The 26,968-nt window shown below is 47.3% G+C and overlaps 1 protein-coding gene across 1 annotated transcript in view; it reads right to left on the bottom strand.

The window, feature by feature from the left end:
- The window catches only part of LOC141194468 (oocyte zinc finger protein XlCOF7.1-like), a 215,776-nt gene that overhangs the window by 19,482 nt on the left and 169,326 nt on the right, over nucleotides 1–26,968 (bottom strand). The window lies entirely within an intron of this gene.

The following is a 26,968-nucleotide window of genomic DNA, read 5'->3' as shown; positions in this document are numbered from 1 at the left end:
GGAGCCGCGTGTGTACGCGCTGTACGAAGCGGAGCCGCTTGTGTACGAGATGTACGGAGCGGAGCCGCGCGTGTGCGAGGTGTGCGGAGCGGAGCCGCGCGTGTGCGAGGTGTGCGGAGCAGAGCCGCGCGTGTGCGAGGCGTACGGAGCGGAGCCGCGTGTGTACGAGGTGTACGGAGCGAAGCCACGTGTGTACGAGATGTACGGAGGGGAGCCGCGTGTGTACGAGGTGTACAGAGCGGAGCCGCGTGTGTACGCGGTGTACGGAGTTGAGCCGCTTGTGTACGAGGTGAGCGGAGCCGCGCGTGTGCGAGGTGTACGGAGCGGAGCCGCGCGTGTGCGAGGTGTACGGAGCGGAGCCGCGCGTGTGCGAGGCGTACGGAGCGGAGCCACGCGTGTACGAGGCGTACGGAGCGGAGCCACGCGTGTACGAGGCGTGCGGAGCGGTGCCGCGCGTGTACGAGGCGTACGGAGTGGAGCCGCGCGTGTACGAAGCGTACGGAGCGGAGCCGCGCGTGTACGAAGCGTACGGAGCAGAGCCGCGCGTGTACGAGGCGTATGGAGCGGATCCGCGTGTGTACGAGGTGTACGGAGCGGAGCCGCGTGTATACGAGTTGTACGGAGCGGAGCCGCGTGTGTACGAGGTGTACGGAGCGGAGCCGCGTGTATACGAGTTGTACGGAGCGGAGCCTCGTGTGTACGAGGCGTACGGAGCGGAGCCGCGTGTGTACGAGGTGTACGGAGCGGAGCCGCTTGTGTACGAGGTGTACGGAGCGGAGCCGCGCGTGTACGAGGTGTACGGAGAGGAGCCGCGCGTGTACGAGGTGTATGGAGCGGAGCCACGTGTGTACGGAGCAGAGCCGCATGTGTGCGAGGTGTACGGAGCGGAGCCGCGTGTGTACGAGGCGTACGGAGCGGAGCCGCATGTGTACGCGGCGTACGGAGCGTAGCCACGTGTGTACGAGGTGTACGGAGCGGAGCCGCGCGTGTGCGATGTGTACGGAGAGAGCCGCATGTGTACGGAGCATAGCCGCGTGTGTACGAAGTGTACGGAGCGGAGCCGCGCGTGTATGAGTGTGTACGAGGTGTACGGAGCGGAGCCGCGTGTGTACGAGGTGTACGGAGCAGAGCCGCGTGTGTACGGAGTGGAGCCGCGTGTGTACGAGGTGTACGGAGCGGAGCCGTGTGTACGAGGTGTACGGAGCGGAGCCACGTGTGTACGAGGTGTACGGAGCGAAGCCGCGTGTGTACGAGGTGTACGGAGCGGAGCCGCGTGTGTAGGAGGTGTACGGAGCGGAGCCGTGTGTGTACGAGGTGTACGGAGCGGAGCCACGTGTGTATGAGGTGTACGGAGCGGAGCCGCGTGTGTACGAGGTGTACGGAGGGGAGCCACGTGTGTACGAGGTGTACAGAGCGGAGCCGTGTGTACGAGGTGTACGGAGCGGAGCCGCGTGTGTACGAGGTGTACGGAGCGAAGCCACATGTGTACGATGCGTACGGAGCGGAGCCGCATGTGTACGAGGCGTACAGAGCGGAGCCACGTGTGTACGAGGTGTACGGAGCGGAGCCGCGTGTGTACGAGTTGTACAGAGCAGAGCCGCGTGTGTACGGAGCGGATCCGCGCGAGAGTACGAGGTGTACGGAGCGGAGCCGCGCGTGTACGAGGTGTACGGAGCGGAGCCACGAGTGTACGAGGTGTGCGGAGCGGAGCCGCGCGTGTACGAAGCGGAGCCACGTGTGTACGAGGTGTACGGAGCGGAGCCGCGTGTGTACGAGGTGTACGGAGCGGAGCCGTGTGTACGAGGTGTACGAAGCGGAGCCGCGTGTGTACGAGGTGTACTGAGCGGAGCTGCGTGTGTACGAGGTGTACGGAGGGGAGCCGCGTGTGTACGAGGTGTATGGAGGGGAGCCGCGTGTGTAGGAGGTGTACGGAGCGGAGCCGCTTCTGTACGAGGTGTGCGAGGCGTACCCAGCGGAGCCACGCGTGTGCGAGGCGTACGGAGCTGAGCCGCGCGTGTGCGAGGCGTAAGGAGCGGAGCCACGCGTGTGCGAGGCGTACGGAGCTGAGCCGCGCGTGTGCGAGGCGTAAGGAGCGGAGCCGCGCGTGTGCGAGGTGTAAGGAGCGGAGCCGCGCGTGTACGAGGCGTACGGAGCGGAGCCGCGTGTGTACGAGGTGTACGGAGCGGAGCCTCGTGTGTTCGAGGTTTACGGAGCGGAGCCGCGTGTGTACGAGGTGTATGGATCGGAGCCGCGTGTGTACGAGGTGTACGGAGCAGAGCCGCGTGTGTACGGAGCGGAGCCGCGCGTGTACGAGGTGTACGGAGCGGAGCCGCGCGTGTATGAGGTGTACGGAGCCGAGCCGCACGTGTACGAGGTGTACGGAGCGGAGCCGCGCGTGTACGAGGTGTACGTAGCGGAGCCTCGTGTGTACGAGGTGTACGGAGGGGAGCCGCGTGTGTACGGAGCAGAGCCGTGTGTGTACGAGGTGTACGGAGCGGAGCCGCGTGTGTACGAGGCGTACGGAGCGGAGCTGCGTGTGTACGAGGTGTACGGAGCGGAGCCTTGTGTGTACGGAGCAGAGCCGCTTGTGTGCGAGGTGTACGAAGCAGAGTCGCGTGTGTACGAGGTGTACGGAGCGGAGCCGCGTGTGTACGAGGTGTACAGAGCGGAGCCGCATGTGTACGAGGTGTACAGAGCGGAGCCGCGTGTGTACGAGGTGTACTGAGCGGAGCCGCGAGTGTACGAGGTGTACGGAGTGGAGCCGCGTGTGTACGAGGTGTATGGAGCGGAACCGCGTGTGTACGAAGCGTAAGGAGCGGAGCCGCGTGTGTGCGAGGCGTACGGAGCGGAGCCGCGTGTGTGCGAGACGTACGGAGCGGAGCCGCGTGTGTACGAGGTGTACGGAGCGGAGCCACGTGTGTACGGAGCAGAGTCGCGTGTGTACGAGGTGTACGGAGCGGAGCCACGTGTGTACGGAGCAGAGCCGTGTGTGTACGAGGTGTACGGAGCGGAGCCGTGTGTGTACGAGGCGTCCGCAGCGGATCCGCGTGTGTACGAGGTGTACGGAGCGGAGCCTTGTGTGTACGGAGCGGATCCGCTTGTGTACGAGTTGTACGAAGCGGAGCCGCACGTGTACGAGGTGTACGGAGAGGAGCCACGCGTGTACGAGGCGTACGGAGCGGAGCCGCGTGTGTACGAGGTGTACGGAGCGGAGCCGCGTGTCTACGAGGTGTACGGAGCGGAGCCACGTGTGTACGGAGCAGAGTCGCGTGTGTACGAGGTGTACGGAGCGGAGCCACGTGTGTACGGAGCAGAGCCGTGTGTGTACGAGGTGTACGGAGCGAAGCCGCGTGTGTACGAGGCGTAAGGAGCGGAGCCGCGTGTGTACGAGGTGTACGGAGCGGAGCCTTGTGTGTACGGAACAGAGCCGCTTGTGTGCGAGGTGTACGAAGCAGAGTCGCGTGTGTACGAGGTGTACGGAGCGGAGCCGTGTGTGTACGAGGTGTACAGAGCGGAGCCGCATGTGTACGAGGTGTACGGAGCGGAGCCGCATGTGTACGAGGTGTACTGAGCGGAGCCGCGAGTGTATGAGGTGTACGGAGCGGAGCCGCGTGTGTACGAGGTGTACGGAGCGGAACCGCGTGTGTACGAGGCGTACGGAGCGGAGACGCCTGTGTACGAGGCGTAAGGAGCGGAGCCGCGTGTGTGCGAGGCGTACGGAGCGGAGCCGGGTGTGTACGAGGCGTGCGGAGCCGCGTGTGTACGAGGCGTACGGAGCGGAGCCGCGTGTGTACGAGGTATACGGAGTGGAGCCGCGTGTGACGAGGTGTACGGAGCGGAGCCGCGTGTGTACGAGGTGTACGGAGCGGAGCCGTATGTGTACGAGGGTGTACTGAGCGGAGCCGTGTGTGTACGAGGTGTACGGAGCGGAGCTGTGTGTGTACGAGGTGTACGGAGCGGAGCCGTGTGTGTACGAGGTGTGCGGAGCCGTGTGTGTTCGAGGGTGTACGGAGTTGAGCCATGTGTGTACGAGGGTGTAGGGAGCGGAGCCGTGTGTGTACGAGGAGTACGGAGCGGAGCCGAATGTGTATGAGGTGTACGGAAAGGAGCCGAGTGTGTACGAGGTGTACAGAGCGGAGCCGTGTGTGTACGGGGTACACGGAGCGGAGCCACGTGTGTACGAGGTACACGGAGCGGAGCCACGTGTGTACGAGGTGTACGAAGCGGAGCCGCGTGTGTACAAGGTGTACGGAGCTGAGCTGCGTGTACACGAGTTGTACGGAGCGGAGCTGCGTGTGTACGAGATGAACGGAGCGGAGCGGCGTGTATACGAGAAGTACGGAGCGGAGCCGTGTGTGTACGAGGTGTACGGGGTGGAGCCGCGCATGTACGGAACGGAGCCACGCGTGTACGAGGCGTATGGGGCGGAGCCCCGCGTGTGCGAGGCGTACGGAGCGGAGCCCCGCGTGTGCGAGGCGTACGGAGCAGAGCCCCGCGTGTGGAAGGCGTACGGAGCGGAGCTCCGCGTGTGCGAGGCGTACGGAGCGGAGCCCCGCGTGTGCCAGGCGTGCGGAGCCGCGTGTGTGCGAGGCGTATGGGGCGGAGCCGCGCGTGTGAGGAGTACGGAGCGGAGCTGTGTGTGTACGAGGTGTGCGGAGCCGCTCGTGTACGAGGTGTACGGAGCGGAGCCGTGTGTGTACGAGGTGTATGGAGTGGAGCCACGTGTGTACGAGGTGTACGAAGCGGAGCCACGTGTGTACGAGGTGTACGAAGCGGAGCCGCGTGTGTACGAGGTGTACGGAGCTGAGCTGCGTGTACACGAGGTGTACGGAGCGGAGCTGCGTGTGTACGAGATGTACGGAGCGGACCCGCGTGTGTACGAGAAGTACGGAGCAGAGCCGTGTGTGTACAAGGTGTGCGGAGCCGCGCGTGTACGAGGTGTACGGGGCAGAGCCGCGCATGTACGGAACGGAGCCACGCGTGTACGAGGCGTATGGGGCGGAGCCGCGCGTGTGTGAGGCATACGGGGCGGTGCCCCGCTTGTGCAAGGCGTACGGAGCGGAGCACCGCGTGTGCAAGGCGTACGGAGCGGAGCCGCGTGTGCGCGAGGCGGAGCCGCGCGTGTGAGGAGTACGGAGCAGAGCCGTATGTGTACGAGGTGTGCGGAGCCGCTCTTGTACGAGGTGTACAGGGCGGAGCCGCGCGTGTACGGAACGGAGCCACGCGTGTACGAGGCGTATGGGGTGGAGCCGCACGTGTGTGAGGCGTACGGGGCGGAGCCGCGTGTGAGAGGCGTACAGGGCGGAGCCGCGAATGTGCGAGGTGTACGGGGCGGAGCCCCGTGTGTACAAGGTGTACGAAGTGGAGCCGCGTGTGTATGAGGTGTACAGAGCGGAGCCACGTGTGTACGAGGTGTACGGAGCGGAGCCACGTGTGTACGAGGTGCACTGAGCGGAGCCACGTGTGTACGAGGTGTACGGAGCTGAGCCTCGTGTGTACGAGGTGTACAGAGCGGAGCCGTGTGTGTACGAGGTGTATGGAGCAGAGCCGCATGTGTACGAGGTGTACGGAGCGGAGCCGCATGTGTACGAGGTGTACAGAGCAGAGCTGTGTGCACGAGGTGTACGGAGCGGAGCCGTGTGTGTACAAGGTGTATGGAGCGGAGCCGCATGTGTACGAGGAATACGGAGCGGAGCCGTGTGTATACGAGGTGTGTGGAGCAGCGCATGTACGGAACGGAGCCACGCGTGTACGAGGCGTATGGGGCGGAGCCGCGCGTGTGAGGTGTACGGGGCGGAGCCGCGCGTGTGCGAGGCGTACGGGGCGGAGCCACGCGTGTGCGAGGCTTACGGGGCGGAGCCTCGCGTGTGTAAGAGGCGTACGGAGGGGAGCCGCGTGTGAATGAGGCGTACGGAGCGGAGCCGCGTGTGTACGAGGCGTACCGTGCGGAGCCGCCTGTGTACGAGGCGTACCGAGCGAAGCCGCATGTGTTCGAGGCATACCGAGCAGAGCCACGTGTGTACGAGGCGTACCGAGCGGAGCCGCGTTTCCCTTCTGGAAAGTTGTGGATGCTCCAGGAAAGCTGTGGACTGCTCTTGTAAGGGCAGGAGTCATGGGGTATGTAGGGTTATGGTACTGACCTATATGGCAGAATAGAGCTAATTGCTCAGGTCTCTACCCTTCCCAGACCTAAGGAGGATTCTGTCCTTTGTTTGCCTTGGATGAGGAGGAACTTCCTATTCACTTAGTGGATCTGAGTTTTGGGTGAGAAATTTCCAATTTTATTTTCCACCCTGATTTGTTGACTGTAAAAAAATACTTCTTTCTGTAGTTTTTCCTATTGAGGACTTCTTATCAGATGTGATTAATCAAAGACTATATTCTTATGAAAAAAATTTATAGATTTATTCTTGGATTGTCCATTAAAAAGAATGATTGCAGTAATTATATATAATAGTTAAATGGTTACAGAGTGATTGTCCATTTGTCCATAATTAGCTTAATAGTTGAGATTCTTTCCCTGGGATCCTGGATGGTAGATTGCGTCTGTCTGTGTCCAGCGCGTGTGTCAGTATGACACCATGTGTCCGTTGGACCTACATCAGCAGCTGTTTCACACACAGACCCTCGTTCAGTGTCCTGTGGAATGGCCAGCACCCCCCTGTCTCTAACATGGGCTTTTATAGGCCCCCCATAACACCTGTTCTTCTGTATATGGTAGTGAACTAAAAATACACAAATAGCGCATGTCATCTAGAAACCCTAGCACGATGGCTGATGCAATCTTATGCAATGTATGGTGCAGAATTCAGAATAAAATGAATATCCGTAATTAGTATTTAACATTGACATTTCCTCCTATACTTCATATGCATTATATGTGACCACTGTCATTTTCAGGCATTTGTATGACGCTTTTCTTCCAGGTCTATCTCCATTTACAGATATATTGTCCACCACTATAGCGCTCTGTTCATTTAAATCTATATTTATGAGAAACAGAGGTGTTCTTATTTTTATACTACTGTAGTCGTTTTTATCCACTTTAATCAAAAGTTATGTTTTATTATTGTTCTCACCTTGCTGCTATCTACCTCAAGCAAGTTATTGGTAGATTTGGAAAGAACAAAGGATGTGGGTGTGGGGCGTATAAGATCATTAATGTAGGCAAGTCCTTCTATAACAAAGCCCCGGGAGAAAAATATGTCATCAGATCATTCATAAATTGCAGAAGTGAAGGGGTCTTCTATAAAGCCACTTGTGTCTGTGGTTTGGAATATGAAGGACTTTGTTATAGAAGGACTTGCACGTCGTGCTATTATTTTGAGTCATGCGTTCCGGCAGTATGCAGATCGTTGACGCACCGGAAGTGACGCGTCGTGATGTCACACTGCTGAATAATGCGTTCCAATAAGAGGAAATGACATTGTGGTGTTCAGAAATGAAGGGTTTTGCTTGGTACTTTTGAATTATTTAAGGGGGACCGGGGAACAGGTCACTATTACACAAAAGGAGACTTGAAGATCTACACAATGGAATGGTTTAATTCCCTGGTGAATCCCTCACAGGGAAGAAAAGTTTCATGAAAATAAGGACACCCTTACCTGGTTCCTTAACAGGATGATGGTTAGACATTTGTCTTTACTCCAGTCATGTGGATCTGAAAAGGATCTGATGCCTGAGAATTAACTACTAGAACTGGGGGAGACCGTACCTTTTTTCTCACGTATATGATGGCATGTGGGACACGTTGTTTGGATCGGTATATCTACCCATTGTGTTCAGAGGCATTGCTTGAGATTTGTTAATGTATATGTAATACCTCTCTGTGCTGTGACATTCACACCTGCCCACCTGTGGTTTATATCTATATATATCTATATATATATCTTGTTTGTGTCTCTATTTTAATTCTGATATTTTAATGAATTAAATTAAATGCTATCTTCTAATTTATGTCCTTTGTATAAACCTATATTATATTCATCTGGGAAAGTACCTTTTCTGTTTTCTACCTTTACAAACTGATTACGCTATTGCCTGATCACAGATATAAGTGACCTGCTTTATCCCCCTCTTCACAATATTGCATCTTGTGAAACATCTTCTTCCTTCCTGCGGCTGCAATGTTCCCTGATTCCTCGTGTCCTGAGCTGGTTTCAGCCTGTTTTGCGCAGCCGGCGTTGGATCTGTAATCATCGCACTCTCTGCATCTCCCAATTCCTGAAACACCAATGGATCCTGCTGCTTAGTCCGGGATTCAGCTGCTGAGATTTCTGTTATAAATATACCTCTAAGGTCGGCCTTCATGGCTTCCCATACATAGAAAATGGAAGTTGTATTTTAATTAATCACAAGATTCTCCTTTAGTTTCCCTTCAATTTTCCCCTTAAGGTCTAGAACTTGTAACCAAAAGGGGTTAATTTCCCTGTGGGTCTGTGCTGCATTGGGGGATTAAGCTTAGGGAGACACAGAGGAGAATGATGGGATAGCGCTCTGGGCAGGAGCTGATGTCAGATATAAGACCCTGCATCAGTTCATCTCCAAGAGCCAAATCCATTCTCCACAAAGAGGAGAATGTGGACGAGAAGCAGGAGTATTGGTATACATTAGGAGGACGGGCTCTCCAAAGACCCCTTACATTCCCGCTATTGCCACTGACCCCGCCATATATAATCAAGTAGATAAACGGAGGCTCAGTCACTGTTGAACGTATGGGAGAATCCCACCTAGAACTTAAGTCTCCTTGGAGGATGATTCAACCCCAATTAGACATAAAACAGTGATATAATCATAATAGAAGCTGAAGAACACAACATTTGTAAAGAACTGTCCAACAAGCAGGGACACACTTCTTCCCATATACTCACAGATCACCGTGTTTCTGAAGAATTGGGGTTTGTACCACAGGATCTTCAACTTGTAACATCCCGAATTTGATGCCGGTGTATTTGCCTCTCATTCAGCCAGTGAAGGACTTCTTTTGAATCTTGAATAAAGCGCACAGAACCTCCGGCTACCACCCTTAACGTGGCAGGGTATTTCTTTGAATATAGAACATATATCTCTCAAATGTTTTTTGATATCAAGGAATCTGGCTCTTTGTTTCTGTACTTCTATAGAGTAATCTGGAAAGATTGAGATTTTGGATCCATTAATTATTAGATCTGGGTGATCCCTTGCCTGCCGCAGGATAATATCTCTGTTCTGATAGTGTAATGTTTTAGCCAGCACAGGTCTTTGTGGCAGCCCTGGAGGAAGAGGACAGGTTGGCGCCCTATGAGCTCATTCTACAGCCTATAGGGGGTTTAAGGTTTCAGGCCCAATTTTTAATTTCCTCCAGTTTTCAAAGAATTCAGTAGGAGAGGAGCCTTCTATTTTTTTCAGGCACACCAATAAGTGGTATATTATTGCATCTTGATCTATTTTCAAGGTCATCTGTTTCTGCCAGCCATGCTGATATTTGCTGTTCTACAAGCCTGTTCTCCTTGCTCATATCGGCTATCTGATCCTCAGGGGCGCTGACTGTGCCTTCCACTGCCCCTGCTGTTTTGTATTCTCTGCAGTTTGCGACGTATATCTGCTATCTCATCTTTAAGACCACCAAACTGTACATTCAAAACAGAGAGGATTTACATGTACCACTGCCATGAAAACATCTATTGTAGTATGTTCCTCAGGTACCTGTATGTCATCTTTGTGAAGATTAGGCTGTGGGGCAGTGAGTACTGTGTCACATGCAGATTCGCTGACTTTTCGCCCCTTCATTAATGCAGCTGCTTCTCCCATCTCCTCTTCACCCCACTCCTCTGCTCCAGAGCCCGTGCACAGGTGCGATGTAGCTGCTATAAGATCACCGTCACCTGCTGAGACCTGTGTTTCTGTGCAGGCAAATCACTCCAGCCTGGTCACCACATCCCTCCTCCTAGTCTCCCCTGCTCAATCTGTCTCCAACGTGACAACCGTGGTGTCATCTTGGAGCTGAGAGCCGCTTCTCCCGCAGTCTTTCTGTGGCTTTCCATGGTCATTTTTTTTTTCCTGGAGCAAAGTACTTCCACACTGAGCAAGATTTGACACAGTTCTCTGTATTTTCCATCTCTTGGGGGGGCACTATATGGGGATTATTATATATAAATACGAAAAAAAAACTAAGTCTCTTTTTTACTCACAGGATACTAAGGCTGGAAGGCTATTATAGCCAATAGAGTAAAAACACAAGCGATTAAAGCCAAAATCCCCTTTCTCAAGAAAAGCCTGAATCAATCATAACTGTACTTAACTCCATTCCCATGGGTGGAGAGGAGTGAATACTCATTCTCTTTAGTAGCAGGCACAGTGTTCACCGAGCAGCAGCAACCAGCTATGGCTACTGCCTGTGCCCTGCTCCTCCGCTGCCGCCCCCACTCCACAGCCAGAATGTATTATCCGGGCTATAAGATGTACCCCCCACTTTCCTCCAAAATTTTGGAGGAAAAAAGTGTGTCTTATAGTCCAAAAAATATGGTACTTTTGAGCTACAGTGCAAAGGTCAGAAGCGCCATATTGAAGTTCAGATTTTGTTGTACTGGTTTGAGAGTAGCATGTCACATTGGCAGAGCCCTTGAAATGCCAGAACAGCAGACCCATCCCCATAAGAGACCCCATTTTACAAACTAAACTTATTAATAAATTCATCTAGGGGTGAAATGATCAAATTGACACCACAGGTGGGTCACAGAATTTTATACCATTGGGCAGTGAAGAAAAAAATAATTACATTTTTACCACCAAAATTTAGTGTTAGCCCCAGATTTTACATTTTCACAAGGGGAAATGACAAAAATGGCACCAAAATTTGTCCCACAATTTCTGCTGAATGTAGAAATACCCCATATGTGGCTGTACAGTACTGCTTAGCCATACCGAGACTCGGGAGGGGCGGATCGCTATTTTCCTACTGGAGCACAGATTTTCCTAGAATAGTTTGCGGACTCCATATACAGAGCCCCTTACTGCTAGAAAAGCAGAATCCCCTCTCAAATTACCCTATTTTGGAAATGATAACCCCTTTTGGGAATTTATCTACAGGTGTAGTGACGATTTTGACTCAATGGGTGTTTTCCAGAAACAAGCAGCAGTGGATGTTGCTGAATGAAAACTGCAAACTGCCATTGTATTCCCCAGTACGGTGTAGTGCCCATACATTGTGCCCAGCTCGTGCTTCTGGAGACATGCACCCTTAAATTAGGCGGGTTGTCATCACTACAGAAATGACAAACATATAGATGCTAAATGTGGTTTAGGCACACTGGGGCTCAGAAGGGAGGTGAGTACTTGGATTTGGGAGCGCAGAATTTACTGAATTTCCTTTGGGGGGGCGAGGAGCCATAGCGCTCTTCCAGAGCCTTTGTACTACCAATAACGTGGAAGCCTCCTATATTTCCATTGACAGATGACGGACCTGAGTAGGGACTCGCTTTTTTATGGATTGATTTGAAGCATTTTTTGGGAACATTTTACATAACATTTGGGATCACATTTATCCTGCGCTCTACGCTGAGCCCTTATATTGGGGTTTCCATGTAAATCTCCGAGAGACATGATTCAAATGAAACCCAGAGGGACCCATTAACTAAAAGGAGGCAGCAGAGTTACTCTGAACTCAGTCTGGCCTCAGTTCAGTGGTGTCCTTTTTTTCAGAAGTGCACAAAACTGTGGCAGACTTCGCTTTTATGCAGACCTAAAAAGACGGACACCGCCGGATCACAGGCCGAACGGTGTCCACAGTGCCTCCTTCTGCCTCATTGTAGGGAATCTTCTGCCAGGGGTTCTGTTTGAATCACGTATTTCAGAGATCTACACAGAAACCCTGGGTGTAACTCTGCGTGCTCAGCACAGAGTGCAGGATAGATGTGCATGGAGCCTTACTGAGATCTTTGGGAGACAGAATGAACAAATCAGCAGCAGCAGTGTACTGTCACACACTAAAAGACGCTATTTATTGTAAAAACTAGTTTTTTTATCGCCATATTTTGAGAACTATAATTTTTCCATATTTCTGCTAGCAGAGTAATGTAAGGGCTTGTTTTTTGCGGGACAAACTGACGTATTTATTGGTACCATTTTCGTACACATGACATTTTTGATCACTTTCTATTCCGATTTTTGGGTGGCAGAATGAACGAAAAACAGCAATTCAGGAGTTGTTTTTTTTAAGCCATTCAGAGTGTGGTAAAATTAATAAGGCAGCTTTTTCTTCGGGTCGGTACGATTACAGTGATACCACATTTATGATACCATCTTTTTTTTTGTTTTGACGCTTTTACCCAATGATACAAACTATTTTATAGATAAAATAATTATTTTTGCATCACTTTATCCTGAGAGCTGTAACTTTTTTATTTTTAGGCTAAGGGAGCTGTATCACGGCTTATTTTGCCAGACAAGATGATGTTTTCAGCGATACCATTTTTCTTTACATTCGTCTTTTTAATGGCGTTTTAATCCACTTTTTCTTGATCGCAGCATTTAGGGGTTAAAGTACTGGGAGTGGTGTGGGCACTGCTCTTGTCACTGAGTGCCGGGTGTCAGCTGTCAGAATTAGTTGACACCCGGCGGCGATCATGCGCGCACAGTACCTACCGACCTGAACGTATGGATACATCCAAGGTCGTAAAGGGTTAAGAACCATCTGAGATAGACTTAGACACTAACAAAAAAAGAAGAATATCAGTTACACTAACTAAAACCACAGATAGACTAAACAAAAAAGAAAAAACAACCTTAAAGACAAGGAAGACAAATAAGAGGTCAATTATGTGACCTACTCAACCTGAGAGGCAGAAAACAGGATCTCAGTGGAGAGTATTTTGTCGATGCCGAGATAGGCCAAATACATGCCTAGGTCACCTCAGCCGTCTTTTCCTTTTTTCTGGAAGGGACAGTTTGCCAGTCATTCTCCCTGCCTCGTGGGTTCAAATTTTCCTCTTGAGGATGATCTGGGATGTTGAGGTCCCGTCGTCTCAGTAGGTCTCTACCCTCTTCGTATGTTGTGATGGAGTGCCAGGCATTGCTGTGGTTAATGAGGAGATATAAGGGGAAGCCCCATCTGTAAATGATCGAGTTCTCCCGGAGACTAAAGGTAATGGGGACAGATTCCTGCAAAAGCGAAGGCTAGTAGAGGACACATCAGAGAAAATCTTCACTTGGTTGAAGGTTTTGGGGAGTTACCCTTTCCTTCTTGAGCAGAAGAGCAGGTACTCTTTAACATGAAAGAAGTGGATTCTGGTTAGGACATCCCGTGGAGCAGTCTCTGGAAGGTGTTTAGGGCACGGGACCCTAAGGCTTTGTCAATAATCATATCATGGCTGGAGCAGTCTGGTTATCATACCTGGGTAATGGGACAGTGCTAAATAAGGGCACGGGCTGCCAGTGCACTGCAGTCAAGGGGCAATCTTCTTCAGCTTTCAAGTCATGCCCCCCTCACTGTCAAATTTTAATTCAGAAAGTCAAAATCATTAAGAAATGGCTCATTTCAGTCAGAATGGTGACTGGTCTGCAAACCATGTCCTATGAGGAACGGTTGCAGGATTTGGGAATGTTTAGCTTGCAAAAAAGAAGACTGAGAGGAGACTTAATAGCTGTCTACAAATATGTCAAGGGCTGTCACATTGTAGAAGGATCATCTTTATTCTCATTTGCACAAGGAAAGACTAGAAGCAATGGGATGAAACTAAATGGGAGGAGACACAGATTAGATATTAGAAAAAACTTTTTGACAGTTAGGGTGATTAATGAGTGGAACAGGCTGCCACGAGAGGTGGTGAGTTCCCCTTCAATGGACGTCTTCAAACAGAGGCTGGACAGACATCTGTCTGAGATGATTTAGTGAATACTGCTTTGAGCAGGGGGTTGGACCAGATGACCCAGGAGGTCCCTTCCAACTCTACCATTCTATGATTCTATGATTCTATGATTCTATGAACCTGACAACTTTTGAAAATATGTAAAACAATGTTACATGATCTGAAAGATCCTTGAGCTAGTCGGGTGGAAGGTCCTTCAGCTGCTCACTCAGGACAGGCAACCTCTGATGGTCCCGGTTCCTTCCTTTCCTGCACTGCACCAATCAGTTACATAAGTGTGGGGCTAGAGGAGAGAGAGCAGTTCTCTCAGTGATCAGAAAGGGCAGTGTTTCAGCGTTCTCCTCTGTCACAGGAAGCTGCCTCCAGTCTATAACACCCAATCACTTATTAGCAAGATTTGTTTCTTGCTAAAAATGTATCTTATAGGCCACGGGATCTGAGTATTAGTGTTTTTATTTAATCAAGGCAAACATGAGGAATGACAAGGGGTTGTGGTAGTAGTGGACAACCCCTTTAAGAAGATACAATTTTCAGTTAAAACATTCCAACATTCTGAACATTAAAAAATATTCTCCCCTGTGTGACTTCTCTGAAGTTTATTAAGAATTGTTTCCCCAAGAAAAAAATTTCTCAAATTAAGAAAATAAAAATGGTTTTTACCCTGTGTGACGTCTCTGGTGACTAAGAAGAGATTTATTCACAAAACATTTTCCACATTCTGAACTGGAGAAAGACTTTTACCCTGTGTGAGTTCTCTGGTGCCTAACAAAACTTGATTTCTGTGTAAAAGATTTCCCACATTCTGAGCATGAAATAGGCTTCTCACCAGTGTGAGTTCTCTGATGTTGAATAAGACATAATTTCTCTGTAAAACATTTCCCACATTCTGAACATGAAAAACGCTTCTCCCCTGTGTCAGTTCTCTGATGTCTGGTAAGACTTGGTTTCTCTGTAAAACATTTCCCACATTCTGAACATGAAAAAGGCTTCTCCCCTGTGTGAATTCTCTGATGTTTGATCAGACTTGATTTATCTACAAAGCATTTCCCACATTCTGAACATGAAAAACTCTTCTCCCCTGTGTGAATTTTCTGATGGCCAAGAAGATGCGCTTTCTGGTTAAAACATTTCCCACATTCGGAACATGAAAACGGCTTCTCCCCTGTGTGAGTTCTCTGGTGAGTAACAAGATATGAATTCCAAACAAAACATTTACCACATTCTGAACATGAAAATGGCTTTTCCCCTTTGTGAGTTCTCTGGTGACTAACAAGGTCAGATTTCTCTTTAAAACATTTCTCACACTTGGAACAAGAAAATCTATTCTCCGCTGTGTGAAATTGTTGATGTTTTAGAAAAGACTTTTGGAGGGGAAAACTATTTCCATATTTTGAACGTGAAAATGGCTTCTTTGTTTTAGGAGCAGTTCGTTTTTTAATGCTTATTTTTGTGACTTTGATTTTCCTTAGTAGTCAATAATCAGAAGACAGGACCTGTTTCAAAAGATCAGATGACAGATCTTTGCTGTGAAGGGATGATGGTAAATCTGGAGTAATGGCATTCACTTCAATTGTATCCTGTGGGATCTCAAGATCATCCGATTTGAAAATTGAAGATGTCAGCTGTCCCTCTGATCTCCTGGTACAGTCATATGCCAAGAATAAAACCAATTATTATTTTTGAATAAAAAAGGCTTAAATTTTATATTTTTGAACATTTCTACTTAAATTATCCATATCCTGTGCTGGGCTGATTGCAAGCACTACAAGTCAAAAAACAACCAGCGAGGCTGCCGAGCGTGAAGAGGCTGGATTGAGCGTCCCAGAGGCTGCAGCTAAGTACAAAGGCGGCAGTAAAGTACATAGTTAAACGCAATAACATAGTTTAACACCAGAGCATAGTTTGGTGTTTTCCTTACTAACCTTCTATTTGTTTTTCTGCTTTTACTTGTATTGTTTATCACCGTATAGTATGTGCTCCATGGGCAATGCTACCAGGTGTGTGTCTTGTGAGATGTATGCATGCTTTGAACAGCCGTTTGAGGGTGAAAAAGTCTGCGCTCGATGTCAACGAGTTACATATTTGGAAGCCCAGATACCGGATCTAAACGTGCAGCTAGCAACACTCAGGAGCATTGCAAACCTGGACAGGAGTTTAGAGCTCACTGAGATTGTGCTGGTTAGGGCCAGTGATATGGAGGCGGGTGGAGGTGGGGAAGACCAGAATAGAGAAGTATGTAGCTGGGTAAATGTTACAAGAAGGGGTAGGGGGAAAAGTGCCAGGGAGCCCAGTCCTGATCTGGCACAACCTAGTAAATATGCCTGTTTGGCTGATATTAGGATTGCTATCCCAGGACTGGGATCACTAAAGCAGGACGCTCCTAGCAACCAGGAAGACGACTGTTGTAGGAAGGAGGGTAATAGGAGTGCAGCAAAGACCAGACAGATGGTGGTAGGAGACTCTATAAATAGGCGGACAGACGGAGTCATCTGCCGCCGAGACCGTGAATGCCGAACAGTGTGTTGTCTGCTGGTTGCTCGGGTTCAACATATAGCGGATCGGATACACAGATTGCTGGGTAGGTTTGGGCAAAACTCAGCAGTCATGGTACACATTGGTACTAATGACAAAGTTAGAGGGAGGTGGAAGGTCCTTAAAAATGATTACGGGGAACTAGGAGAGAAGCTGAAGGCCAGGACCTCCAAGAAATACTGTCGGTGCCACATGCGTCACTAGATAGACAGCGGGAGCTTAGGGAGATAAACAAGTAGCTTAGACATTGGTGCAGGAAAGAAGGGTTTGGGTTCATGGAGACCAAGACCGACCTTCTCACCAGTCCGGTGAGAGGGGGCAGGTGGATGCTGGTTGACTTCAGTAATAATCTCTTTTACAATTAGATTTTTGCCCTAGTTTTTACTCAATATTTATTCCTGTACAAAGGACCTTTTTGAATTAATTAAATTTAATGTAATTGACTCCTGGATGTAATGGAATCATGTTATTTTGAAAAAGAGGTGATGTTTTGATTAAAAATGACTATGAATTATATATAATCATATGAAATAATCATGTTCAAAAGGGGATACTTAAAGGGACTATGAACTATATGTAATCATCAGACTAACCATTCATTAGTTACTACATATTTTAGTGACATATCTGCACATCCTGTATATGTTAATTCTGATAGATATATATCACTTGTACTTTATATTTATATAATTATATACATATTCCCTTTACTATATCCCATTATGGCTAATAAGTAATACATCATGCATACTCCCCTGTATGCGTTACCCCCTGATTCCCTCATTTGAGCTTCATTTTTATCTTATTTGTATTGTTGTATGTTTTTTAATTTGTCTATGCTTGTGCCCTTTTGAATTTTTATTACATTAATTGCTATAAAATAAAAAATATTTTTATATGACTTTTTTGTCAAGTGAATATTGTTTTGTTGGTCTATTGATCTTGTGTTTAGATATTGTGAATTTATTTTCTTGGTAACTCTGAGAAACTCCTTCTGTTTTGTAGGATTTATTCTACTGTAGGGAAGGGCTGCATCTCAATGGGGAGGGAGCAGCTATGCTGGGGGGAAAATGGTCAGACGGATGGAGGAGCTTTTAAACTAGGATCTGGGGGGAGGGAGGGTATGCGTGCTTATAAGGAGATAGATAGACTAGACCAGGGATCTCAAACTCAGCTGGGCATATGGGCCGCACACGGAAAAACATTTAATTTGGGGGGTCCGCATTATTTGCATGACAAAGTGACATTTTTAGTGATACCATTTTATTTTATATACACCTTTTGAATTGGTCCTCATCTTGCAGACATGGTCTCCCATCCAGGTTCCCCATATTGCAGACATGGTCTCCCATCCAGGTTCCCCATATTGCAGACATGGTCTCCCATCCAGGTTCCCCATATTGCAGACATGGTCTCCCATCCAGGTCCCCCATATTGCAGACATGGTCTCTCATCCAGGTCCCCCATATTGCAGACGTGATCTCCCATCCAGGTCCCCCATATTGCAGACGTGGTCTCCCATCCAGGTCCCCCATATTGCAGACGTGGTCTCCCATCCAGGTCCCCCATATTGCAGAGGTGGTCCCAATATAGCAGGCATGGTCTCCCATCCAGGTCCCCTTGCAGACATGGTCTCCCATCCAGATCCCCTATATTGCAGACATGGTCCCCCATCCAGGTCCCCCATATTGCAGACATGGTCCCCCATATTGCAGACATGGTCCCCCATATTGCAGACATGGTCCTCCCATCCAGGTCCCCCATATTGCAGACATGGTCCCCCATATTGCAGACATGGTCCTCCCATCCAGGTCCCCCATATTGCAGACATGGTCCCCCATATTGCAGACATGGTCCCCCATCCTGGTCCTTATCTTGCAGACATGTCCCCCATCCAGGTCCCCCCCATACTGCACACAGGGTCCGTCCCTCCCCCATACTGCGCACAGGGTCCGTCCGTCCCCCATACTGCGCACAGGGTCCGTCCGTCCCCCATACTGCGCTAAGGGTCCCCATCCCCCCATACTGCGCTAAGGGTCCCCATCCCCCCATACTGCGCTCAGGGTCCCCGTCCCCCCATACTGCGCTCAGGGTCCCCGTCCCCCCATACTGCGCTCAGGGTCCCCTTCCCCCCGTACTGCGCACAGGGTCTCTGTCCCCCATACTGCGCACAGGGACCCTGTCCCCCCATACTGCGCACAGTGCCCCCCCCATACTGAGCACAGGTCCCCTGTGCTGTATTTCACATGACAGAGAAAAAAAAAAAAAAAGATTCTCACCTGTCCTCCGTTCCCTCGGCGTCCTTTCCGCACCTGTGGCCCGCAGGCACAGACCCCGTAATGATCGCGGCTCTCTCCAGCAGCCGCCGACATCAGCGCTGTAATGCAGTGTATTGCCGCGCAGAGACCGGCTCTCTGCACAGCAATACCAGTATCAGCCGCCGGCCTATCAGACGCCAGCAGCTGACATCTGCGTCCCAGCGCAGTAGCGTATGACGTCACTGCCATGCGCAGATGTCAGCTGCTGGCCTCTGATAGGCCGGCGGCTGATACTGGTATTGCTGTGCAGAGGGCCGGTCTCTGCGCGGCAATACACTGCACTACTGCGCTGATGTCGGTGGCTGCTGGAGAGAGCCATGATCGTTACGGGGTCTATGTGCCTGCGGGCCGCAAGAAGCAGCCGGAGGGGCAACAGTGTTTGAGACCCCTGGACTAGACAGAGAGAGTGGGACAGCAGGGGCAATAGAGCATCTAGGGTGGGGCTAGGATATGCAAGGAATGTAGGGAGCTGAGTAGGAGTAGCAAATGTGCTAATTGTATTAAATGTCTGCTGGCAAATGCAAGAAGTCTTGCAAACAAAATGGCTGAACTGGAGGCTCTTATGTCGGTCATGAAATATGATGTGGTAGGTATTACGGAAACCTGGCTGGAAAAAGCCATGACTGAAGCCATGACTGGGTGACAAACATGGAGGGATTACATTTAGAAAGGATAGGAAAGACAAAAAAGGTGGAGGGATGTGTATTTTCGTAAGATCCAACTTAAAACGTGTTCAATGATAACATTGGGAGAAGCTGCGACAATGTAGAGTCAGTTTGGGTAAATATACATGGGGATGGTCATAATGGAAAGCTGCTAAGAGGAGTTTGTTACAAGCCTCCTAATATAGCTGAACTGGTAGAGGACAAAATGATGGAACAAATTAAAAATGCAGCAAATAATAATAGGGTCCTTATTATGGGGGATTTTAACTATCCAGATTTTCAATGGGACACAGAATCTTCCAGTTGTGCTAAAAGCTACAAATTCTTATCCACAGTTCAGGACAATGACCTCTCTCAGCTCGTAGATGAACCAACCAGGGGAGGTAATCTGCTGGATCTGGTGCTGTCATATAGACCAGATACAATTTCAGATCTAGAGGTCCGGGAGCATTTGGGAAACAGCGACCATAATATGATAAGTTTCAATGTAATATTCAATAAAACATTTCAAAAAGGAAATGCAAAAACCTGAAACTTTAGGAAAGCTGATTTCAACAAATTAAGGGAAGAGCTTAATTGTGTAGACTGGGACCATGTCATGGTAACTGGGGATAGATACCAAACGTAAATGGGGCATGTTTAAGGAAATACTTTGGACTTTGCAAAGGCATTCGATACTGTATCACATAACAGCCTTATACTGAAGCTACAGAAGAAAGGACTTAGATGGGTAAGGAATTGGCTAAATGATAGGAAACAAAGGGTTGTCATAAATGGCACATTCTCTAAATGGGACATAGTAAGCAGTGGGGTGCCGCAGGGATCTGTGCTAGGACCAATTCTCTTTAACCTCTATTAATGACCTGGGGGATGGGATTGTGAGTAAAACGTCAGTTTTTGCTGACGATATCAAACTATGTAGGATATTGAAATCTGATCTTGACATTACGATATTGCAGAATGATCTGGATAAGATGACTGAATGGACAAACACTTGGCAGATGAGGTTTAATGTAGATAAATGTAGTGTAATGCACACAGGATGGAGTAATCCTATGGCTACATATACATTAAATGGGAGTATACTCAGGACTACAGAACAGGAGAAGGATTTGGGTATTCTGGTTACAAGTACTCAATGTCAAGCAGCTGCCGCAAAAGCAAACAACATTTTAGGGTGTATAAAAAGAGAAATAAAATCCTGCGATCCCAACGTGTTACCCCTTTATAAATCACTGGTGAGGCCACATCTGGAATATGGAATCCAGTTTTGGGCTCCACATTTCAAAATGGATATTCAGAAGTTAGAGTCAGTTCAAAGGTGGCAACTAGATTATTACAAGGGATGTAGGCTTCTCATATGATGAGAGGTTGGAAAAGTTGAGCTTGTTTAGCTTAGAAAAACGACGGATCTCACTGACATGTATAAATATATGTGTGGTCAGTACAAAGGTGTAGCACATGACTTATTCCTTCCAAAGACTAAGGACCAGGGGGCAATCATTACTGGTGGAAGAAAGGCGATTCCGGCACATAAACAGTAAAGGGTTCTTTACAGTCAGAGCAGTCGGACTGTGGAATGCCCTACTACAGGAGGTAGTAATGGCCGACACTATAACAGCTTTCAAAAAAGGGCTGGATGATTTCCTCGCTACAGGTAATATGGTGTCCTAGAGTTAAATTAGACAAAATGTTACACCTATAGTAGTACATTTGATCCAGGGTTCCTGTACTGATCGCCTTTCTCGGGGTCAAGAAGGAATTTTTCCCCATGATGCAAATTGGCTGAATGTATCCTTGGTTTTTTGCCTTCTTCTGGATCAAAAGATTTAGGTACAGGGATTTTAGTAATACAATAACAGTAATACAAAAAATAAAACTAATTAAAAATTATTTATGGTTATTTGTAATTGTAATAGTGCAGTAATAATAAAAATGGTAATCCATTTGTGAGGCCTAGTTCCAGTAAGTTAGTGTAGTGTTGGTATGGGGAGTACAATTGGGGGAGAAAGGTTGAACTTGATGGACCTAGGTCTTTATCCAATCTACGTTACTATGTTACACTATCTGACTTCCAAACAAGAACCCATCTATCTAGCTAATATCTTTCAGTACAAGGGCGCACACTCAGCAGCGTCTGTGTCCTTCAGTAACATGGATAAAATGGCGCTGAGGGAACATGGCTGGTTTTTATATCGAGAGGAAATGTGATTTCAGCAGCCAATTGCAGAAGCCCTTGTATCTGGACACTGTGGATGCTTCCTGCGCTCTGACTGGCTAGCCACGCATTCCTGACTTAAAGTTACCGGCTACAGGACAAAATAAATAAATAAAAAAATTACAAGCGCACCACTGATCTATCACCCCACTCATCTGCCACATCCCCCCGCTCATCATAAACAAGCACTATGCTAGCCAAACTGTTCAAAATGCTGTAGTTGCCCCGCAATCACGTTCCTGCATTTATTCCCCGAACTTTGCCGATTTTTTCCAATTTTAAGAAATTTTGCTTGCATTTCCGATCATGAATCCGAGTGTGCCATGTTCGTATCGAATTGAGGCTGCGTGCCCACAATGCGTTTTTCAAGCGTTTTTGCTGTGGAAATGCTTGAAAAACGCTTGGTAATACGTGCCCAAGGTCCCTAATGACAATCCGCATGTTCTGTGCCTATGCTGCTTAATTTTCCGCAGGGGATTTTATGTGCGGGAAAATCCGCAGCATCTCCATTATTTTTGCGTTTATGCATGCGGAATTGCCTACTCAATGCAATAGAAAAACGCATGGCAATTCCGCATGTCAAAAACGCGCCAAAAACAAGTGTTAGATTCCGCACGCGTTTTTTCTGGCAAGAAGATGCAGAAATGAAGCGGAAATTTTCCGCTTCGTTTCTGCATTGAGGGCACATAACCTTAGGTTGTAAGATTGGATTTCGAATAAATTCGCTCATCACTACTCACCAAGCTGCTTGCCTATTGTCCTGTAGCCAATCCCAGCCTTGTGCAGGTCTACAGGTGTCCTTAGACATCTCTTTGGTCTTGGCCATGGGGGAGAGATTGGAGTGTGATTGATTGATTGAGTGTGTGGACAGGTGTCTTTTATACAGGTAACGAGTTCAAACAGGTGCAATTAATACAGGTAATGAGTGCAGAGTAGGAGGGCTTCTTAAAGAAAAACTAACAGGTCTGTGAGAGAACAGAATTCTTGCTGGTTGGTAGGTGATCAAATACTTATTTAATGCAATAAAATACAGTTTAATTATTTAAAAATCATACAATGTGATTTTCTGGATTTTTTTTAAGATTCTGTCTCTCACAGGTGAAGTGTACCTACGATAAACTTGCAAAATCAGCAGTGTATCAAATACTTATTTTCCCCACAGTAGCAGCAGCTATGGACGTCCATCACGATAGCTTCATCCTCATCGCTAATGCTATAATATGAGAAGTTCAGCTAACAGGCTCTAATGATTGGCATTATCTAGGAGACTGTCTATTGTACTATATGATTGCTGAAAAGATTAGGGATAAAGCAAGAGAATCTCTCAATATCCTATAACTGCTGCTATAAGCACAAGATAAGAGAAACTGCCAATGTGTCGGCTTCATGAATTTTAAAGCTTACCACAGTGAATTTATTCACAGTTCTCCTGAATAAATTGTTCTGTTAGATAGAAACGGTAGGAAGATCTATTATCCTGATTAAACAAACATAATTGATATATATTGCAATAATCTTGAGTGACAAACTCTTTACTGCTAATATCCTAGCTGACTTTCAGTTCTGGGACCATTGAGTCAATAATTTTTACATTTTGCTACTATATTTCTAGTTTTAATCGTGAAAAAATAAAAGTTAATTTTTACCATTTACTCCAATTGGATTAGTCTGTGAAATTTGGAAATATAAGTTTTGGAGATATATAATAATTTGTCAGAGCAGTGAATGGATTTACAGATCTGGGCAGTTAAAGGTCAGCATCTCCTAATCCCAGGGGGGAGGTGGATCCTCCAGGTTGTAAGTTCTATAGAAAAGGGCTTTCATAATTCACAAAGTCATTTGAACAGTTTTCGGTGGAAGAGAATGTTGTACTTTAATGGAAAAATGGTGATCACACGACCTATAAAGCAGCCACAGCCGGTGACTGAGAAGAATCTGTGACTTTTCTACATTTAGTGGTTACTACTCACCTGGGTGGTCATATGTAGGAATCCCCTCTTTACACCGCTCATCACCCCTCACATATGTCTCTGTAGTATTAATGTGGGTCAGATCTTCACCCTGAAACAAATATTGTAAAAGTCACAAACAGATGGAGAAGTCCCATCTATGATCAGCTCTAATCCTGCCATCTCCAACGTACTCATTACACAAGTGTAAAACATATAATACTGGTGGATAAAACAAGACTGAGCACAAGACCTTCACAGCCGTCTACACATCATAGGGGAGATCTCATGACACCTTCTCTCCATCTACCTGATGATCCTGAGGAACATTGGGATCTTCTTGTTTACAGTCATGTGGAAGAAAAGGACGGGGACATCTCTCTGGTGTTGTCCTCTTACTGGATCGATCTGGAGGAAACACATACAAGGACTGAATTCATTCTTTACATACAGATAATTATAGTCCGTGTGTATTTAGTCCTGTCTATTACCTGGTGATGTGAGGGGCTGGGGAACCTCCATCATGACGTCCTTGTACAGATCTTTGTGTCCTTCTAAATACTCCCACTCCTCCATGGAGAAATAGACGGCGACATCCTGACACCTTATAGGAACCTGACACATATAATGATACCGTCATCCCCCCGATCCCTCCATAGCACTACTGTATAATGTCCCAGCATTCCCAGCAGTGTCACCTCTCCAGTCAGCAGCTCAATCATCTTGTAGGTGAGTTCTAGGATCTTCTGGTCATTGATGTCCTCATATATCAGGGGGTGAGGTGGAGGCCCAGTGATTGGGCTCAGGGGTCTTCCCCATCCCTCAGACACAGGTGCCTGACAGCGCTCACTAGAGGTCTTCTTCACTACTGTATAATCCTGGTAATGGAGAGACACATTAATAAATCTCACTCCAGACATTTCCAGAGTCCTCACCTCTCCAGTTCTGTCCATCTGTTATTCCCATAGATAAGAATGATGTAATGTGACGTCATCAGAATCTCTCACCTCTCCAGTAAGCCGGAAGAGGATCTCTAGAGTGAGGTGTAATATCCTCTCCGCCATCTTGTCTCTGTCCATAACCATCCTTGATGGGTAAATCAGGAAAATTCTCTTATATAGAAGATATTCACTGAGAGGGTCCGATATTGTAGAGACCTGAATGAGAAGAAGATGAGACGATGTAACATTATAAAAATCCTGTGTGATAATACAATTACTGGAGATAATAAGGGAAACATATGAGGAGATATATTATTTTACAGTATCTAGTTTTCTTCTTTACATCTAGTAATAAAACCTATATATTTTAGACCACAGACCACAAGCAGTTTCTTCCTTGGAGTCTGTAGCTGAATATGTTTCTCATAGACTCATCTTCCATAACGCTAATTCGCGTCTCATTTAAATCTTTATGACAACCCAAAACATCCAAATAACCCTGATCAAAAGTTCACATACCCTGGTGATTTTGGCCTGATAACATGCACAGAATTTGACACAAATGGGTTTGAATGGCAACTAAAGGTAACATCCTCACCTGTAACCTGTGTGCTTGTAATCAGTGTGTGTGCATAAAAGCTGAGTGAGTTTCTGGGATCCAGACAGACTCTTGCATCTTTCATCCAGCCACTGACGTTTCTGGATTGTGAGTGAAAAGAATTGTCAACGGATCTACGAGAAAAGGTAGTTGAACTATATAACACAAGAAAGGGATACAAAAATAAATAGCCAAGGAATTGATAATGCCAGTCAGCAGCATTCAAACTATGAATAACAAATGGAAAATAAGGGGCTCTGTAAAAACCAAACCATGGTCAGGTAGACCAACAAAAATTTCAGCCACAACTGCCAGGAAAATTGTTTGGGATTCAAAGAAAAACCCACAAATAACATCAGCTGTAATTCATGACTCTATGAAAACTAGCGGGGTGGCTGTTTCAAGATGCACAATAAGGAGGCAATTAAAGAAAAATGGGTGCATGGTCGCCAGAAGAAAGCCATTACTGCGCAAATGCCACAAAGCATCTCGCCTACAATACGCCAAACAGCACAGAGACAAGCCTCAAAACTTCTGGAACAAGGTAATTTGGAGTGATGAGACCAAAATTGAACTTTTTGGCCACAACCATAAACATTACATTTAGATAGAGGTCAACAAGGCCTATGATGAAAGGAACACCATTCCTACTGTAAAGCACGGAGGTGGATCGCTTATGTTTTGGGATTGTGCGAGCTACAAAGGCACAGGAAACTTGGTAAAAGTTGAAGGAAAGATGAATGCAGCACGTTATCAGCAAATACTGGAGGCAAATTTGCACTCATCAGCCTGGAAGCTGCGCATGGGACGTACTTGAACGTTCCAACATGACAAGTGATTTTGATGACTGATTCTGACAAGTGATTTTGATGAGTGATTCTGACAAGTGATTTTAACGAGTGATTCTGACAAGTGATTTTGACGAGTGATTCTGACAAGTGATTTTGACGAGTGATTCTGACAAGTGATTTTGACAAATGATTCTGACAAGTGATTTTGACGAGTGATTCTGACAAGTGATTTTGATGAGTGATTCTGACGAGTGATTTTGACGAGTGATTCTGACAAGTGATTTTGACGAGTGATTCTGACAAGTGATTTTGACAAATGATTCTGACAAGTGATTTTGACGAGTGATTCTGACAAGTGATTTTGATGAGTGATTCTGACAAGTGATTTTGATGAGTGATTCTGACAAGTGATTTTGATGAGTGATTCTGACAAGTGATTTTGACAAGTGATTTTGACAAATGATTCTGACAAGTGATTTTGACGAGTGATTCTGACAAGTGATTTTGACGAGTGATTCTGACAAGTGATTTTGACGAGTGATTCTGACAAGTGATTTTGACGAGTGATTCTGACAAGTGATTTTGACGAGTGATTCTGACAAGTGATTTTGACGAGTGATTCTGACAAGTGATTTTGACGAGTGATTCTGACAAGTGACTTTGACAACTGTAATAATAATAATAAAAAAAAATTAACTGTTCGCTGTTGGGACTTGACCCCAAAATTCTGTGTCCCAAAGCCAGTGCACTAACCACTGAACTATAAACTCAGCTGTAAAAATATAGGAGTTCTATTTGGTTACATTATTTTCAGTGCACACTTGTCTAAAACTCATTGGGACAGACTGAAAGCAAGCCAAATTCAAATGATATTTAATTCTGATGTGTGAGTCTGATGTGTGACTTACTTCAAACTTCAGAATCATAATGACTTTTAGTCATCCTGAGTATTTTCATGGTTGATCTCATAAGACAAGAAAAGGTATCAGTTAGTATCACTTGACTGGATAGCGCAATAGTAAGGCACCAGTCTCTAAAGCTGCAGTGTTAGATTTCAAATCCTGATAGGAATAAGATATTTTTTTTTATTATTATTACTATGGCTATTTCGC

Source organism: Phyllobates terribilis, unplaced genomic scaffold (assembly GCF_046119375.1).
Source record: "Phyllobates terribilis strain yellow unplaced genomic scaffold, ASM4611937v1 Scaffold_71__1_contigs__length_7168151, whole genome shotgun sequence".
Lineage (NCBI taxonomy): Eukaryota > Metazoa > Chordata > Amphibia > Anura > Dendrobatidae > Phyllobates > Phyllobates terribilis.
The sequence above is the reverse complement of the archived record's forward strand: the minus strand, read 5'-3'. Positions and strand labels throughout refer to the sequence as shown.